Raw genomic sequence first — 16,216 nt, 5'->3', positions numbered from 1 at the left:
AAAACACAAGATGGGAAAACTGTAGAAGACAAAGAGGGGATTTTAAATGAAACTAGACAATTTTATAAGGAATTATTTACAGAAAATGGAGTTAATTTAAATGATGAACATTTTTTATTAGAAAAAATAACAGCAAAATTAAATAAAGAGGACAAGGAAATGTGTGAGAGTGAGATAACAGATTTAGAAATAGAAACAGCTATTGATCAGTCGAGAAATGGGAAAAGTCCAGGAATAGATGGACTACCAGTTGAGTTTTATAAAGTTTTTAAAAATGTTTTAATTCCTATTTTAAATGAAATATACAGTGATATTTATGAAAAAGGAGAGTTAACTAATAGTATGAAGAAAGGAATGGTGAAAATGATTTATAAAAGAAATGGAGACAAAGGAGACTTAAAGAATTATCGACCCTTAAGCATGCTGAACACGGACTATAAAATTTTAGCAAAGGTTTTAGCTAATAGATTGAAAGTAGTTGTACCTAACATAATCAAAACAAATCAAGCATATGCAGTTCTAAAAAGAGACATAACTGATGTCATAAACAATATAAGAGATATAATATGGTATATGAGAGAGGAAAAAGAAACAGGATATATAATCAGTGTCGATTTAGAAAAAGCTTTTGATAGAGTGGAACACAAATATATGATGGATGTAATGGAGAGATTTGGTTTTGGAGAAAGATACTTACAATGGATAAAATGTTTATATGCAGATATAACAAGCTGTATAAAAGTAAATGGTTTTTTAACTAAAGATTTTAAAATAACAAGATCAATAAGACAAGGATGTCCAATGTCAGCACTATTATACACACTTGTATCTGAAACATTGGGATTAGCAATTGATAATGAAACGCAAATACGAGGATTATGTATAAAAGGAACAGACTTAGAACACAAAATATTTCAGTATGCTGATGATACTACTTTAATAGTAAAAGATATTAAAAGTATTGAAAAAGCAGAGGGAATTTTAAACAGATATTGTAATGGAACAGGAGCAAAAATTAATAAGGAAAAAACTAAATACATGAGACTGGGAAAAATAAATGTTTTACCAGAAAAAATAAAATTTAAAGAGGAGACAGTTGATATGAAAATTTTAGGTATAAGGGTTGGTGAAAATGAAAATGAAACAAGGAATTTAATGTGGGAGGAAGTTTTAAAGGGAATGGAGAAAAGATTACATTTCTGGAAATTAAGAGGTTTGTTTTTAAAGGGGAAAGTTTTAGTTTTAAATTCCTTATTTTTATCAAAAATGTGGTATGTTTTAGGTACAGTGAGTTTGCCAATGAGTGTGTATAAAAAGATAAAAGCTATTGTTTTAGATTTCTTATGGGATGGAAAACCTTCCAGAATAGCTTATGACACCATAATTGGTAAAGTTGAAGAAGGAGGCTTAGGTTTAATTGATCCACTAATCAGAATGAAAAGCATAAGAATTAAAACTGTAAATAAATATTGGAAAGAAGAAAAACATGTATGGAAAGATGTGATGAGATATTTTTTAAATAAATGTGGGGAAATACAAGAATATATATTATGGATGAAGCCCAAAGAGAATATGATGAATAAAGTTCCAGAATTCTATAAAGAGGTTATTAAAGCATGGGGAGATTTTAGAAAGCATATTGATTGTTCATTTAGTAAAGAAGAGATTTTAAAGCAACCGCTGTTTTTAAATGAATATATTAAAGAAGGGAATAATACTATTTTTTATAAGAAATGGTTTAATGCAGGAATAAAGCAAATTAAAGATATTTTATATGAAGTGATACCTGGTTATGTACAGGCGCAAGTAATAAAAGATGCAATAATAGAAAACTATGAAAACGAATCTAAAAGAGTTATTGAAAATCAGTTTAACAACTTGAAAAAAAATATACCAAAAGAATGGAAAGAAATTATAGAAAATAAATTGGAAATGCACAGAGATGAAGGAAGGGTGATAAACTTTAAAGAAAATCAATATGCTTTTAAAGATGGTATACTGAAAATGTTTTATTCTTGTTTACGTAAAGATGTTTTTGTTACACCCAAAGCAGAAGAGTACTGGAAAAGGTTATATCCCAATATTGAAAAGAAGGAAATATGGCAAAATGTAAGAGCTTGGTGGAAAAGTCCCGTTTTAGAAAATTTTGATTACATTTTAAGACAAAACTGTTTATTAAGTGAAATGAGATTGTGTAAAATAGGTTTGGCAAATGATGCAAGATGTAAAGTTTGTAATGAAGAAGATGAAGGTATATTACATTTGTTTTTTAAATGCAAAGAGTTAAAATGTTTTATTGGAAAAATTAAAGAAATGCTAAATGAAATGGGGATTGAAAATGAAGTTGTTGATGAGGAATGGGAAACATTATTTTTATTTGGTTGTAAAACAGAAGGTAAAAACACAAGGTTCATAAACTTCTTTTTAACAGTTGCAAGAAATGTGATATGGAATAGAAGGAATATTGTTAAACAAAAGAATGGCAAATTGTCTGTGTGTAAATTGTTTCAAAGAAAAATGTCTGAACTGCTTAATACTCTTTTTTATTATTGTAACATGAATGACAAGATTGATGTATTTGAAAAAGACTTTTTAAGCGGGAATACATATGTTCAAATGACTTTATATAATGTAAATGTATTATTACCTGAATGTAACTGTTTTTAATTTTTGATATAAAATAAAGAAAAAAAAAAAAAAAAAAAAAAAAAGAAATGCCCAATCTCATCTAAACTCGGAAGTAAAGCAGGGTCGGGCCTGGTTAGTACTTGGATGGGAGACCGCCTGGGAATACCAGGTGCTGTAAGCTTTTCGAAGTGCTTCATTTGGCAGCTGATTTAAATAGCCAACGCTTGACAGCCTCTTTCGCTTACGGCCATACCACCCTGGAAATGCCCGATCTCATCTGAACTCGGAAGTAAAGCAGGGTCGGGCCTGGTTAGTACTTGGATGGGAGACCGCCTGGGAATACCAGGTGCTGTAAGCTTTTCGAAGTGCTTCATTTGGCAGCTGATTTAAATAGCCAACGCTTGACAGCCTCTTTCGCTTACGGCCATACCACCCTGGAAATGCCCGATCTCATCTGAACTCGGAAGTAAAGCAGGGTCGGGCCTGGTTAGTACTTGGATGGGAGACCGCCTGGAAATACCAGGTGCTGTAAGCTTTTCGAAGTGCTTCATTTGGCAGCTGATTTAAATAGCCAACGCTTGACAGCCTCTTTCGCTTACGGCCATACCACCCTGGAAATGCCCGATCTCATCTGAACTCGGAAGTAAAGCAGGGTCGGGCCTGGTTAGTACTTGGATGGGAGACCGCCTGGGAATACCAGGTGCTGTAAACTTTTCGAAGTGCTTCATTTGGCAGCTGATTTAAATAGCCAACGCTTGACAGCCTCTTTCGCTTACGGCCATACCACCCTGGAAATGCCCGATCTCATCTGAACTCGGAAGTAAAGCAGGGTCGGGCCTGGTTAGTACTTGGATGGGAGACCGCCTGGGAATACCAGGTGCTGTAAGCTTTTCGAAGTGCTTCATTTGGCAGCTGATTTAAATAGCCAACGCTTGACAGCCGCTTTCGCTTACGGCCATACCACCCTGGAAATGCCCGATCTCATCTGAACTCGGAAGTAAAGCAGGGTCGGGCCTGGTTAGTACTTGGATGGGAGACCGCCTGGGAATACCAGGTGCTGTAAGCTTTTCGAAGTGCTTCATTTGGCAGCTGATTTAAATAGCCAACGCTTGACAGCCTCTTTCGCTTACGGCCATACCACCCTGGAAATGCCCGATCTCATCTGAACTCGGAAGTAAAGCAGGGTCGGGCCTGGTTAGTACTTGGATGGGAGACCGCCTGGGAATACCAGGTGCTGTAAGCTTTTCGAAGCGCTTCATTTGGCAGCTGATTTAAATAGCCAACGCTTGACAGCCTCTTTCGCTTACGGCCATACCACCCTGGAAATGCCCGATCTCATCTGAACTCGGAAGTAAAGCAGGGTCGGGCCTGGTTAGTACTTGGATGGGAGACCGCCTGGGAATACCAGGTGCTGTAAGCTTTTCGAAGTGCTTCATTTGGCAGCTGATTTAAATAGCCAACGCTTGACAGCCTTTTTCGCTTACGGCCATACCACCCTGGAAATGCCCGATCTCATCTGAACTCGGAAGTAAAGCAGGGTCGGGCCTGGTTAGTACTTGGATGGGAGACCGCCTGGGAATACCAGGTGCTGTAAGCTTTTCGAAGTGCTTCATTTGGCAGCTGATTTAAATAGCCAACGCTTGACAGCCTCTTTCGCTTACGGCCATACCACCCTGGAAATGCCCGATCTCATCTGAACTCGGAAGTAAAGCAGGGTCGGGCCTGGTTAGTACTTGGATGGGAGACCGCCTGGGAATACCAGGTGCTGTAAGCTTTTCGAAGTGCTTCATTTGGCAGCTGATTTAAATAGCCAACGCTTGACAGCCTCTTTCGCTTACGGCCATACCACCCTGGAAATGCCCGATCTCATCTGAACTCGGAAGTAAAGCAGGGTCGGGCCTGGTTAGTACTTGGATGGGAGACCGCCTGGGAATACCAGGTGCTGTAAGCTTTTCGAAGTGCTTCATTTGGCAGCTGATTTAAATAGCCAACGCTTGACAGCCTCTTTCGCTTACGGCCATACCACCCTGGAAATGCCCGATCTCATCTGAACTCGGAAGTAAAGCAGGGTCGGGCCTGGTTAGTACTTGGATGGGAGACCGCCTGGGAATACCAGGTGCTGTAAGCTTTTCGAAGTGCTTCATTTGGCAGCTGATTTAAATAGCCAACGCTTGACAGCCTCTTTCGCTTACGGCCATACCACCCTGGAAATGCCCGATCTCATCTGAACTCGGAAGTAAAGCAGGGTCGGGCCTGGTTAGTACTTGGATGGGAGACCGCCTGGGAATACCAGGTGCTGTAAGCTTTTCGAAGTGCTTCATTTGGCAGCTGATTTAAATAGCCAACGCTTGACAGCCTCTTTCGCTTACGGCCATACCACCCTGGAAATGCCCGATCTCATCTGAACTCGGAAGTAAAGCAGGGTCGGGCCTGGTTAGTACTTGGATGGGAGACCGCCTGGGAATACCAGGTGCTGTAAGCTTTTCGAAGTGCTTCATTTGGCAGCTTATTTAAATAGCCAACGCTTGACAGCCTCTTTCGCTTACGGCCATACCACCCTGGAAATGCCCGATCTCATCTGAACTCGGAAGTAAAACAGGGTCGGGCCTGGTTAGTACTTGGATGGGAGACCGCCTGGGAATACCAGGTGCTGTAAGCTTTTCGAAGTGCTTCATTTGGCAGCTGATTTAAATAGCCAACGCTTGACAGCCTCTTTCGCTTACGGCCATACCACCCTGGAAATGCCCGATCTCATCTGAACTCGGAAGTAAAGCAGGGTCGGGCCTGGTTAGTACTTGGATGGGAGACCGCCTGGGAATACCAGGTGCTGTAAGCTTTTCGAAGTGCTTCATTTGGCAGCTTATTTAAATAGCCAACGCTTGACAGCCTCTTTCGCTTACGGCCATACCACCCTGGAAATGCCCGATCTCATCTGAACTCGGAAGTAAAGCAGGGTCGGGCCTGGTTAGTACTTGGATGGGAGACCGCCTGGGAATACCAGGTGCTGTAAGCTTTTCGAAGTGCTTCATTTGGCAGCTGATTTAAATAGCCAACGCTTGACAGCCTCTTTCGCTTACGGCCATACCACCCTGGAAATGCCCGATCTCATCTGAACTCGGAAGTAAAGCAGGGTCGGGCCTGGTTAGTACTTGGATGGGAGACCGCCTGGGAATACCAGGTGCTGTAAGCTTTTCGAAGTGCTTCATTTGGCAGCTGATTTAAATAGCCAACGCTTGACAGCCTCTTTCGCTTACGGCCATACCACCCTGGAAATGCCCGATCTCATCTGAACTCGGAAGTAAAGCAGGGTCGGGCCTGGTTAGTACTTGGATGGGAGACCGCCTGGGAATACCAGGTGCTGTAAGCTTTTCGAAGTGCTTCATTTGGCAGCTTATTTAAATAGCCAACGCTTGACAGCCTCTTTCGCTTACGGCCATACCACCCTGGAAATGCCCGATCTCATCTGAACTCGGAAGTAAAGCAGGGTCGGGCCTGGTTAGTACTTGGATGGGAGACCGCCTGGGAATACCAGGTGCTGTAAGCTTTTCGAAGTGCTTCATTTGGCAGCTGATTTAAATAGCCAACGCTTGACAGCCTCTTTCGCTTACGGCCATACCACCCTGGAAATGCCCGATCTCATCTGAACTCGGAAGTAAAGCAGGGTCGGGCCTGGTTAGTACTTGGATGGGAGACCGCCTGGGAATACCAGGTGCTGTAAGCTTTTCGAAGTGCTTCATTTGGCAGCTTATTTAAATAGCCAACGCTTGACAGCCTCTTTCGCTTACGGCCATACCACCCTGGAAATGCCCGATCTCATCTGAACTCGGAAGTAAAACAGGGTCGGGCCTGGTTAGTACTTGGATGGGAGACCGCCTGGGAATACCAGGTGCTGTAAGCTTTTCGAAGTGCTTCATTTGGCAGCTGATTTAAATAGCCAACGCTTGACAGCCTCTTTCGCTTACGGCCATACCACCCTGGAAATGCCCGATCTCATCTGAACTCGGAAGTAAAGCAGGGTCGGGCCTGGTTAGTACTTGGATGGGAGACCGCCTGGGAATACCAGGTGCTGTAAGCTTTTCGAAGTGCTTCATTTGGCAGCTTATTTAAATAGCCAACGCTTGACAGCCTCTTTCGCTTACGGCCATACCACCCTGGAAATGCCCGATCTCATCTGAACTCGGAAGTAAAGCAGGGTCGGGCCTGGTTAGTACTTGGATGGGAGACCGCCTGGGAATACCAGGTGCTGTAAGCTTTTCGAAGTGCTTCATTTGGCAGCTGATTTAAATAGCCAACGCTTGACAGCCTCTTTCGCTTACGGCCATACCACCCTGGAAATGCCCGATCTCATCTGAACTCGGAAGTAAAGCAGGGTCGGGCCTGGTTAGTACTTGGATGGGAGACCGCCTGGGAATACCAGGTGCTGTAAGCTTTTCGAAGTGCTTCATTTGGCAGCTGATTTAAATAGCCAACGCTTGACAGCCTCTTTCGCTTACGGCCATACCACCCTGGAAATGCCCGATCTCATCTGAACTCGGAAGTAAAGCAGGGTCGGGCCTGGTTAGTACTTGGATGGGAGACCGCCTGGGAATACCAGGTGCTGTAAGCTTTTCGAAGTGCTTCATTTGGCAGCTGATTTAAATAGCCAACGCTTGACAGCCTCTTTCGCTTACGGCCATACCACCCTGGAAATGCCCGATCTCATCTGAACTCGGAAGTAAAGCAGGGTCGGGCCTGGTTAGTACTTGGATGGGAGACCGCCTGGGAATACCAGGTGCTGTAAGCTTTTCGAAGTGCTTCATTTGGCAGCTTATTTAAATAGCCAACGCTTGACAGCCTCTTTCGCTTACGGCCATACCACCCTGGAAATGCCCGATCTCATCTGAACTCGGAAGTAAAGCAGGGTCGGGCCTGGTTAGTACTTGGATGGGAGACCGCCTGGGAATACCAGGTGCTGTAAGCTTTTCGAAGTGCTTCATTTGGCAGCTGATTTAAATAGCCAACGCTTGACAGCCTCTTTCGCTTACGGCCATACCACCCTGGAAATGCCCGATCTCATCTGAACTCGGAAGTAAAGCAGGGTCGGGCCTGGTTAGTACTTGGATGGGAGACCGCCTGGGAATACCAGGTGCTGTAAGCTTTTCGAAGTGCTTCATTTGGCAGCTGATAGACTTCCCCGTGTCACAGCTTCGCTGCCATTATTTTTTCTCGCCTTCAAGGGCATTGTTTCTGTCGATGCTGTGTCGATGCCAGCTGAGCTGCGTCCTTCCCTGGTGCTGCGCCTGTTTTAAATAGCTGTCTTAAGCTGTTGGTGTGCTAAAAAAAAAAAAAAAAAAAAAAAAAAAAGTCAGTTTCCACCGGGGGTCTCATTATTCACCTCGAAGGGCAGGGATTTTTCTTCCAGCAGTCTGGTGTCAGCGGCTGGCTACCAGGCTGGCCTTGGAGATCAGTCTGCCTTCTTTCACCTGCTTGGTTCTCACCTCGTGCACCACAATGTGCCAGCATATTCTGTGAAAGAGAGCTTAAAATCTGCTGTGTACCAAGCTCGGATTCCCACTGGCTCGTTGAGAAAAAAGAAGTTCTCTAGATCCACTTAGCCTTTCCATATACCCTAGGAACGCCTTGATCAATCCTAAAAACTTTCTATTCAGGGACCATAGAAAGCGTATTGACTCAATGTATCTCAATGTGGTATGGAAACAGCTCAAACCAGGACCGCAAAGCACTTCAAAGAGTTGTGCAATTAGCTGAGCGCATCTCAATGTCTGCTCTCCCCTCCTAGCAGGACATCCATCTCAAACGCTGTAAAAATAGAACTGTTAAAATCTGTAAGGACTTAAATCACCCTGGTAATTACCTATTCACTTTGCTTCCATCTGGTAAGCTTTTCCGTAGCTTGATGGCAAAAACTGAGAGACTTAGGAGGAGCTTCTTTCCCCAGGCCATCAGGCTTCTAAATTCTAACCCGGTGTTATACATAACTTGACATTACGTATATATCACTGAATTAGTCATATCTATAAGCTACCTCATATTGCTGCTATTCTTATTACTTTGTATAATTTTATCATTATTTTTTGCACATAATTTTCTTCTTATTAATTAATTTTTGTTAATCTATACTTGCACTGTCTCTGGAGCGGACATGACCTTCATTCACTGCTGGTCATACTTTATATTATTATTTATGTGACAAATAAAACTCTTGACTTGACTCGATTCTCGTCAGTTTGGATGAGACGTTTTGCAGACGGCCAGTGGACTCACTTTCCAGTTTATAACCCTCAATCTCTTCCAAGAGCAGGTCTGAAGAAATGGGACGAAAGTCAAAAGTCAGCCTTGATGATATACCCCCACCAGCCCAACAGAAAAGTGCCATAACTATACTCAACTCAGGGCGGGAACATGGTCCGGGTAGGAGTACTTTTGTGAGACGTAGGCTTCCAGAGGTCTGGGGGGGCGTAGGATCTTTGGCCACCCCTTGCCTGGGGGCCGGGTCGGGGAAGTGGTGCTGGCTGAGCAGGAGACTACCTTCTCCTCCTCTTCCTCCTCCACCAGCTTGCTGAGATCTTTGAGCTGGGACTGGATGCACTCTGTAGTAAGCATGCAGCAAGGTTCGGCACACAGAGGCTCGGCTTCTGGGCCAACTGGTTCCCAATCATCGTCTTCCGACCACGCTAACCGAGACACCACAGGAACCGCCCATTAATTGGATTGCAACCACGCAACAACTCCTGAGCAACAACTCCTGAGTCACTTTTCCATGCTTTGCTCTTCCCATGGCCTCTTTCCGGCCAGAGGCAGAGAGCTCTGTGTGCTGCTTCAGGTGTCTGTCTAGACGGGCCGGTGTTCTGCAACAGCTGGGCACCTGGCACAGCATCTTACGTGTGTCCTTATGGCCAGCGCTGAGCAAGAGCAAAAGCCTCTTCTCTTCCGAGTTTGTCACCTTGTCAACCGCTAACAGGTGCGACAAGAGCCGGCTGTAGACTGAAGCAGAGCGTACATTTAGCCATGACCATCCAAGATCAATGCTGCAGGGAAAGACTTACACACTGAGTGGAATGGTTTAAAAGGAGGCGGCAGAGGCATCCACTTCCGAGTCATGACGCTGGTGACACTTCTTAAAGGGGAAAACATCCACCCCTGAACCAGGGGTATAAACCGATACCTTCAAGATCCCCTTAGTCCAATGCATGGATAAGCTGTTACTACTTTAGGGGGATTTCCCCATTCAAAGGAACCATGTGTGTCCAAGGAACAACGCACCGTTTGGGCAGCTTTACTGCGCCAGCCGTCGGAGCTTTTAAACAGCCTTATTCTTTCTCTTTCCCACAATGAGATGGTATGAGCCCCATCGAACACGCACCATTTTGGCAGCTTTACTGTGCCAGCTGTGGGAGCTTTTGCACAGCTTTTTTTTCTTCTCTTTCCCACAAAGGGATGGTATGAGCCCTATCGAACACGCACCTTTTTGGGCAGCTTTACTGCACCAGCCGCTGAAGCTTGAGCACTGCTTTTCCTTTTTCAAAGGGTTTAGTAGAACCCCACAAAACACACACCTTTTTGGGCAGCTTTACTGCGCCAGCCATGGGAGCTTTTGCACGGCTTTTCCCTTTTTCAAATAGAATCGTAGAACCTGATCGAACATGCACTTTTTCAGGACATTTAGTGGGCGTCATTGTGCCCACCAGTCATTAGACCAGTCATCTTCCAACTAGACCATGATAGCTCGCTAGAAAGACCAACAATCCCACAAACTGGCCTAATCGTTCCAGACGCTTGCTAGAAAGACCCACCACTCTGCAAACTCACTGCACTAGCTCTCACTTGACCAAAGCTTGCCCGGGGACCCACACCCTTCCCAGGGAGTCAGGGTACACGTTAGGGGGGCTGGAACCATTGAGCTCAATATCCCACAAATCACACCCCTTCTGCCCAGGGACCCACACCCTTTCTGGGGCCATCGCCAGCCCCACAGGGTTCTCTTGATTGACACCTGTTCTCCAGCAGTGCCTGAGCACCCCACTTTTAAGCCCGGGAACATGGACTTAGAGAAAAAGCATGTGCTAGTTGTTCTGTTGGTGACCCACCTGGCTCTGGGGCACCACCCTCTCCACCACCTTAATGTACTGTGGTTCAGACAGCTGGGGTGCACCAGCCTTTCCCAGTTCCACTACCTATGGCAGTGCTCAAATTTCGAGGTGGCTGGGGTGCACCAACGATGCGTAGTTCTAGCAACAGATGATATAGGAGTTCTGTGTTAACCTTGCTCGGTTGGCAGGGTTCGAACGTGTTTGCTGGGGCAGCTAGTCTACGTACAGACCCCTTGGTTCTTTCCCAACCATGGCAGGATGCACGACCAAATGCTCGCCAGAAACGGATGCAACTGCTCGGGCAGATGGCTTGGCCATAGACCCCTGCTTCTTTCCCATTGAGCCAGGATGCTCAACCAAAGGCTCGCGGGAAACAGATCCACCTGCTTGGGCAGATCAGCCTGGTTATAGCTCCCCTGGTTCTTTCCTATTTTGCCAGAATGCACAGCCAAAGGCTCGCAGGAAACAGACACAGCTGCTCAGGCAGACGGCTTGGCCATTGATCCCCTCTTCGCGGGAAATGGACACACCTGTTCGGGCAGACCAGCCTGGCCTTAGAACCCTTAGAACAACAAACAAAGTCCACAATTTCACGCTGTCCCCAAAATCCTGATAGCAGGTCAGAGGCATTTGGCATCAGGCACGTACTTCCAGGCGCGGGACATCTCGACAGGTTGGTTAGGAAAGATTGTTTCCCACCGGCAGTGGTGAAAAGAGTACTGAGAAAGCATACTTAAGTAAAAGTACCATTACTTGCATAAAAAATATAGTGAGAGTAGAGTAAAAGTACCTGTTGTAAATATTACTCAAAGTAGGAGTAAAAAGTAGCCCTTTTAAAAGTATTCATGAGTAGTGAATACTGAGTATTATGCTGTTAAAAGTTGATACATTTACATGTAATTTGTTGATGTGTGAAAGCCTAACATTCTGTAGTGCATTTAGTTATTGCCCAGCAGGCACACAATGTCATAAGACGCTAATATTAGATTAGATTTAGGTTGTGATGTCAGGTGACCAAAATTCAATGTCTAGTCAGCGTCTAAGAACAACATTATTTTGATGTCCAATAATGACATGAAATAACGTTGTTATTTGGTTGATTTTAGGTTGTTAGAAAGTGACCAAAATCCAATGTCGAGCCAACATCTTAAACCAACATCATATTGACGTCAAATACTGACATTTATTCATCAGTTATAGCAACCAAAATTCAACGTCTGATAGTTGGCATGGTGAAAACGTAGACAGGTGTGTTGAGGCAAGTTGGAGCTAAAATCTGCAGGACATCGGCCCTTCAGGATTGTGGCTGTTTCTCAATATGCGTTCTTCAGCGGTCTTGCGTCCTCGTGTTCTCGTGCAACGTCATCATCAGCTGCCAAAGTTCAGTTCCAATACTCAAGACCGCAAGAACAGAGGATGCGTGAAACCTCCCGGATGTGATCTTGATATCGAGGATCCACCGATGCAGACTTGAGCACCAAACTTGCTCAGCAAAAAAGTGCAGCTTTTTATTTAGATTTATTATTAAAGTTCAGAGATTTGACTTATTTACCTCAGGAGTTTCCCTAAATAAAACAGTAAAAGTAAACATTACAATGGACATCTTAATAAAGGAGTAAACATATTAAGGGTGTTTGTTTGCTGAAATTCGTATTAAAATCAGTTTTATTTATATTGTGCAGAGTATATTTGTAATGTTTTTATGCAAAGTATATATTTTTAAAAGGGGAAAAACAATAAATTGTTGTATGAATGCTGTAATGTTTAAATAATTTACCATTTCAAGAGTTCACACTTAGCTGATGATTGATTATAAGCAAGTTTGGCATGCTGTCCTGGGAGAGAGCCCTGAGCTCGAAGGTTCTTGAGCCCTGGGCTCCCTCCCGTTTGGAGGTAGAGAGGCTCGAGCTCAGGTAGATCTCGACAACTCCCCTTTTTATAATAGCTAAAGATTAAGATTGAAGGCTATTAAAAGATATGCTGCATTATTAGATTACCTGTATTGAAATTTAGATTTAATGATTAACTTGTTGTACATGTTTTTGGAATGTGGGAGGAAACCGGAGAACCCGGGGAAAACCCACGCAAGCACGGGAAGAACATGCAAACTACACACAGAAACGACCACCGGCCTGTAAAGGAACTAGAACCGGTGACGTTCTTGCTGTGAGGCGACAGTGCTAGTCACTGAGCCACCGTGCTGCTCTATGGAGGGAAAGGTGAAAAGGTAGGGGTGGAAGGGGGGATTCTTCAAATCGAAGATGACTGTAGTGAGAAAACCCTGGCTCTTTATAGTGGTTAGGAATGGCCTGATTGGTGGATCAAGCATGCTAATGCAGAACCAGCCGTGTTCAATCATAATCACGTGCTCCTGTCGAAATTAGTTTATGAATAAACTTCACTTCAAGAGTTCACACTTAGCTGATGATTGATTATAAGCAAGTTTGGCATGCTGTCCCGGGAGAGAGCCCTGAGCTCGAAGGTTCTTGAGCCCTGGGCTCCCTCCCGTTTGGAGGTAGAGAGGGGAGCCTCGAGCTCAGGTAGATCTCGACAACTCCCCAAAATGCTCCGCTCGGGACAGCAGCCGCGTATTTGAAGAACCCCCAAAAGGCTCATGAGATTAATGCCATATCCGGCTGCTGAAAAGTGATACAGAAATAGCTTGGAGGAGCAACAGAGACTGGTGTGGGTGTAAAAATTAACTGAAAGTGCTTATGTATGACTATGTGAGCTCCCGGGGCCGGTTAATTGTAAGGACCAGCGGGAGAGTGAGTGGGGTAAGTGTAAAGGTTTAAAACATATGTGGTGAGTTTCGTAAAGGTTTAGTATAGTAGTGATGGAAAATGAAGCTGTAAGGTTCTGCGGAGCTGTAGCTGCAGATGAGAAGCGGTTAATTGATTAACCACTTTGGCAGTCCAATGGGGGGGTGTGTCAGTAGTGGTATGGATAAATGGTAGTGTGCGTGAGCTCCGGTGGAGCGACACTGCTGCAGCAGTGGTGCAGGGGGGGATGAAGCTCGGCTGAGCGTCTCTGCGACTGCAGAGGTGCGGTGGTAGTCAGTACTAAGGGGAAGAATACGCTTCTGCAGCAGCGTTTTAACTGCTTTAGTAGTGCTGGGAATGACAGAAGTGGTATAAGTGTAATGGAAGTGTGCATGAGCTCCAGCAGAGCGTCACTGCTGCAGCAGTGGTGCAGAGGATGTAAATGATGCTCGGCTGATCATCTCTGCTGCTGCAGAGGTGCAATGGAAGTCAGTATTTGTAAGGGAAATACTCCTCCGCAGGGACGTTTAACTGCTTTAGCAGTGCTGGAGAGTGTATCAGTATTGGGTTGCTAAATGAAAGTGTATATGCATTCGCGGAGCGTCACTGCTGCGGCAGTGATGTGGAGGGGAGTGATGCTCGGCTGAGCGTCTCTGCGACTGCAGAGGTGCGGTGTTAGTCAGTACTAAGGGGTAGAATACGCTTCTGCAGCAGCGTTTTAACTGCTTTAGCAGTGCTGGGAGTGACAGAAGTGGTATAGGTGTAATGGAAGTGTGCATGAGCTCCAGCAGAGCGTCACTGCTGCAGCAGTGGTGCAGGGGATGTAAATGATGCTCGGCTGAGCGTCTCTGCTGCTGCTGCAGAGGTGCAATGGAAGTCAGTATCTGGAAGGTAAATACGCCTCCGCAGAGACGTTTAACTGCTTTGGCAGTGCTGGAGAGTGTATCAGTAGTGGATTGCTAAGTGGAAGTGTGTATGCGCTCGCTAAGCGTCACTGCTGCGGCAGTGATGTAGAGGGGAGTGATGCTCGGCTGAGCGTCTCTGCGGCTGCAGAGGTGCGGTGGAAGTCAGTTTCTAAAGGGAAGTGCGCTTTGGAGAGCTGATTAACAGCTGTGTAGCAGATAGGAATCGGGCACAGTAGAGCGACTCTGTGGCTGCAGGGGTGCATAGGTATTCAGAGTCTGGTGCATTATATGTGTGAAAGCAATACATGTTCCCGCTAAGCCTTTACAGCTGTATTATAGCGGGGAGTGTGGTGATGGAAAATAAATTGATACTACAGTGCAATGTTATTAAATGGAGCTGCTGTAAATGTGTGATGGTGGTCAGTATGTAAGCAATACGAGTTCCCGTTAAGCCTTTATAGCTGTATTGTTGCGGGGAGTGTGGTGATGGAGAATAAATTGATAATACAATGCAATGTAATTAAGTGGAGCTGCTGTAGAGGTGTAATTGTAGTCAGTATGGAAGCAATACGAGTTCCCGCTACGCCTTTACGGCTGTATTATTGCGGCGGAGTGTGATAATGGTTAAATTTTTGAAAAGTGTACATGTGAGCTCTTAAAGAGCTTCACTGCTGTGGCAGTGGGAGCTTGGGGCTACCCCTGTGGGAGTCCGAGCTGCGGAGAATGAGTGCAAGTGAAATTGAAAAATTATGAAGAGGAAGAGAAGGTAAGTTTAATAAAATAAAAAGGAAAGTTTAGTAAAATGAGTCCTATGCAACTAAGACAGAAAGTAGGAAGAACAGACAGAGTCGTGCTGCTTGGAAACTAGGTTGAAGTCTGCAACCGAGAATCAGCTGGGCTTCTCTGAGGAAATATTGGCTGAGGCAAATTGAGGATTTAGAGGTGTTAGAGGACCAATGACAGAGTTTATATCTGTTGTTGGAAGACTGTTCAGGCAGGGCGTCACTGCTGCAGCATTGGTGCAGGGGAAAAAATAATCTCAGCAGAGCTTCTCTGCAGTTACAGAAGTGCAATAAAATCAGTGGTGCAGAGAATTAAGGCTAAACAGCCGTCTCTGCAGTTGCAGCTCAGGCAAGCTTAACTGTTGCAGCAGTGGTGCAGAGGGAGAATAAGGCTCGGCAAAGCGTCTCTGCAGTAGCAGAGGTGCAGTGGTACTCAGTATTAGAGCCTCACACGGAAATACTAAGTACTATTAGCAGTGATATTTAGAGATGAAAGTGAAAAAGGGGCTCAGCTAGAGCGTCACTGCAGTTGCAGTGATGTTAATGGGGTGTATAGTTAAGTGGAGCACCTAAACAGTCGATATTAGTAAGTTTTGAGTGCTCCCGCAGGGACGTTAAAAACTGCCTTTAGTGAAATGTAAAGATGAAGGTGAATAAGGCATAAGCTAGAGGGTCACTGCGGTAGCAGTGGTGCTTTGGGTGTGCAACTCTGCAGAGCATTTCTGCGGCTGCAGTGGTGTAGTGGGCCAGTATGGAGGCAACTTGTGCTCCCGCAGAAGCATTTACTGCTGTATTAGTGCGGGGAGTGCAACGATAGTGGTATTTAGAAAATTTGTAAGTGTATGCAAGCTCATTTAGAACGTTCCTGTTGCAGCAACTGAAACTCAAGACAACCCCTGAATTGGTCAGAGCTGTGGTGAATGACAGTGAGTAGAAGTATAGGATAGTTTAAATTTGGAGAGAAAAAGTTAAAGCTAGAAAAACAGGGAAGGGTAGTGAAGGAGCTCCTATGTTAAATAGGAAGGGAAATAGGAAGGAAATGACAGAGT

The 16,216-nt window shown here is 44.8% G+C and overlaps 28 non-coding genes across 28 annotated transcripts; all 28 read left to right on the top strand.

Moving 5' to 3' along the window:
- The first annotated feature begins 2,867 nt into the window (after positions 1-2,867).
- Positions 2,868-2,986, top strand: LOC137494378 (5S ribosomal RNA). The gene has a single exon (XR_011014338.1). It is a non-coding gene; the product is annotated as a 5S ribosomal RNA (ribosomal RNA).
- Positions 2,987-3,044: 58 nt separating this feature from the next.
- Positions 3,045-3,163, top strand: LOC137494389 (5S ribosomal RNA). Its single transcript, XR_011014349.2, has one exon. It is a non-coding gene; the product is annotated as a 5S ribosomal RNA (ribosomal RNA).
- Positions 3,164-3,221: 58 nt separating this feature from the next.
- On the top strand, positions 3,222-3,340 carry LOC137494402 (5S ribosomal RNA). The gene has a single exon (XR_011014361.2). It is a non-coding gene; the product is annotated as a 5S ribosomal RNA (ribosomal RNA).
- A 58-nt stretch (positions 3,341-3,398) lies between these two features.
- Positions 3,399-3,517, top strand: LOC137494413 (5S ribosomal RNA). Its single transcript, XR_011014372.1, has one exon. It is a non-coding gene; the product is annotated as a 5S ribosomal RNA (ribosomal RNA).
- A 58-nt stretch (positions 3,518-3,575) lies between these two features.
- Positions 3,576-3,694, top strand: LOC137494424 (5S ribosomal RNA). Its single transcript, XR_011014383.1, has one exon. It is a non-coding gene; the product is annotated as a 5S ribosomal RNA (ribosomal RNA).
- Positions 3,695-3,752: 58 nt separating this feature from the next.
- Positions 3,753-3,871, top strand: LOC137494436 (5S ribosomal RNA). The gene has a single exon (XR_011014394.1). It is a non-coding gene; the product is annotated as a 5S ribosomal RNA (ribosomal RNA).
- A 58-nt stretch (positions 3,872-3,929) lies between these two features.
- LOC137494447 (5S ribosomal RNA) lies at positions 3,930-4,048 on the top strand. The gene has a single exon (XR_011014405.1). It is a non-coding gene; the product is annotated as a 5S ribosomal RNA (ribosomal RNA).
- Positions 4,049-4,106: 58 nt separating this feature from the next.
- LOC137494458 (5S ribosomal RNA) lies at positions 4,107-4,225 on the top strand. Its single transcript, XR_011014416.1, has one exon. It is a non-coding gene; the product is annotated as a 5S ribosomal RNA (ribosomal RNA).
- A 58-nt stretch (positions 4,226-4,283) lies between these two features.
- LOC137494469 (5S ribosomal RNA) lies at positions 4,284-4,402 on the top strand. The gene has a single exon (XR_011014427.1). It is a non-coding gene; the product is annotated as a 5S ribosomal RNA (ribosomal RNA).
- Positions 4,403-4,460: 58 nt separating this feature from the next.
- On the top strand, positions 4,461-4,579 carry LOC137493476 (5S ribosomal RNA). The gene has a single exon (XR_011013448.2). It is a non-coding gene; the product is annotated as a 5S ribosomal RNA (ribosomal RNA).
- A 58-nt stretch (positions 4,580-4,637) lies between these two features.
- Positions 4,638-4,756, top strand: LOC137494480 (5S ribosomal RNA). The gene has a single exon (XR_011014438.1). It is a non-coding gene; the product is annotated as a 5S ribosomal RNA (ribosomal RNA).
- A 58-nt stretch (positions 4,757-4,814) lies between these two features.
- Positions 4,815-4,933, top strand: LOC137494491 (5S ribosomal RNA). The gene has a single exon (XR_011014446.1). It is a non-coding gene; the product is annotated as a 5S ribosomal RNA (ribosomal RNA).
- Positions 4,934-4,991: 58 nt separating this feature from the next.
- LOC137494502 (5S ribosomal RNA) lies at positions 4,992-5,110 on the top strand. The gene has a single exon (XR_011014452.1). It is a non-coding gene; the product is annotated as a 5S ribosomal RNA (ribosomal RNA).
- A 58-nt stretch (positions 5,111-5,168) lies between these two features.
- On the top strand, positions 5,169-5,287 carry LOC137494514 (5S ribosomal RNA). Its single transcript, XR_011014460.2, has one exon. It is a non-coding gene; the product is annotated as a 5S ribosomal RNA (ribosomal RNA).
- Positions 5,288-5,345: 58 nt separating this feature from the next.
- LOC137494525 (5S ribosomal RNA) lies at positions 5,346-5,464 on the top strand. The gene has a single exon (XR_011014471.1). It is a non-coding gene; the product is annotated as a 5S ribosomal RNA (ribosomal RNA).
- Positions 5,465-5,522: 58 nt separating this feature from the next.
- LOC137494536 (5S ribosomal RNA) lies at positions 5,523-5,641 on the top strand. Its single transcript, XR_011014482.1, has one exon. It is a non-coding gene; the product is annotated as a 5S ribosomal RNA (ribosomal RNA).
- Positions 5,642-5,699: 58 nt separating this feature from the next.
- LOC137494547 (5S ribosomal RNA) lies at positions 5,700-5,818 on the top strand. Its single transcript, XR_011014493.1, has one exon. It is a non-coding gene; the product is annotated as a 5S ribosomal RNA (ribosomal RNA).
- Positions 5,819-5,876: 58 nt separating this feature from the next.
- Positions 5,877-5,995, top strand: LOC137494558 (5S ribosomal RNA). Its single transcript, XR_011014504.1, has one exon. It is a non-coding gene; the product is annotated as a 5S ribosomal RNA (ribosomal RNA).
- A 58-nt stretch (positions 5,996-6,053) lies between these two features.
- Positions 6,054-6,172, top strand: LOC137494569 (5S ribosomal RNA). Its single transcript, XR_011014515.1, has one exon. It is a non-coding gene; the product is annotated as a 5S ribosomal RNA (ribosomal RNA).
- Positions 6,173-6,230: 58 nt separating this feature from the next.
- Positions 6,231-6,349, top strand: LOC137493477 (5S ribosomal RNA). The gene has a single exon (XR_011013449.2). It is a non-coding gene; the product is annotated as a 5S ribosomal RNA (ribosomal RNA).
- A 58-nt stretch (positions 6,350-6,407) lies between these two features.
- Positions 6,408-6,526, top strand: LOC137494580 (5S ribosomal RNA). The gene has a single exon (XR_011014526.2). It is a non-coding gene; the product is annotated as a 5S ribosomal RNA (ribosomal RNA).
- Positions 6,527-6,584: 58 nt separating this feature from the next.
- LOC137493478 (5S ribosomal RNA) lies at positions 6,585-6,703 on the top strand. Its single transcript, XR_011013450.2, has one exon. It is a non-coding gene; the product is annotated as a 5S ribosomal RNA (ribosomal RNA).
- Positions 6,704-6,761: 58 nt separating this feature from the next.
- LOC137494591 (5S ribosomal RNA) lies at positions 6,762-6,880 on the top strand. Its single transcript, XR_011014537.1, has one exon. It is a non-coding gene; the product is annotated as a 5S ribosomal RNA (ribosomal RNA).
- Positions 6,881-6,938: 58 nt separating this feature from the next.
- On the top strand, positions 6,939-7,057 carry LOC137494602 (5S ribosomal RNA). The gene has a single exon (XR_011014548.1). It is a non-coding gene; the product is annotated as a 5S ribosomal RNA (ribosomal RNA).
- A 58-nt stretch (positions 7,058-7,115) lies between these two features.
- LOC137494613 (5S ribosomal RNA) lies at positions 7,116-7,234 on the top strand. Its single transcript, XR_011014559.1, has one exon. It is a non-coding gene; the product is annotated as a 5S ribosomal RNA (ribosomal RNA).
- Positions 7,235-7,292: 58 nt separating this feature from the next.
- On the top strand, positions 7,293-7,411 carry LOC137494625 (5S ribosomal RNA). The gene has a single exon (XR_011014571.1). It is a non-coding gene; the product is annotated as a 5S ribosomal RNA (ribosomal RNA).
- Positions 7,412-7,469: 58 nt separating this feature from the next.
- Positions 7,470-7,588, top strand: LOC137494636 (5S ribosomal RNA). Its single transcript, XR_011014582.1, has one exon. It is a non-coding gene; the product is annotated as a 5S ribosomal RNA (ribosomal RNA).
- A 58-nt stretch (positions 7,589-7,646) lies between these two features.
- LOC137494647 (5S ribosomal RNA) lies at positions 7,647-7,765 on the top strand. Its single transcript, XR_011014593.1, has one exon. It is a non-coding gene; the product is annotated as a 5S ribosomal RNA (ribosomal RNA).
- Positions 7,766-16,216: the final 8,451 nt, after the last annotated feature.

This window comes from Danio rerio, chromosome 4 (assembly GCF_049306965.1).
Source record: "Danio rerio strain Tuebingen ecotype United States chromosome 4, GRCz12tu, whole genome shotgun sequence".
NCBI classification, from domain to species: Eukaryota; Metazoa; Chordata; class Actinopteri; order Cypriniformes; family Danionidae; genus Danio; species Danio rerio.
This window is presented reverse-complemented; position numbering and strand designations above follow the sequence as displayed.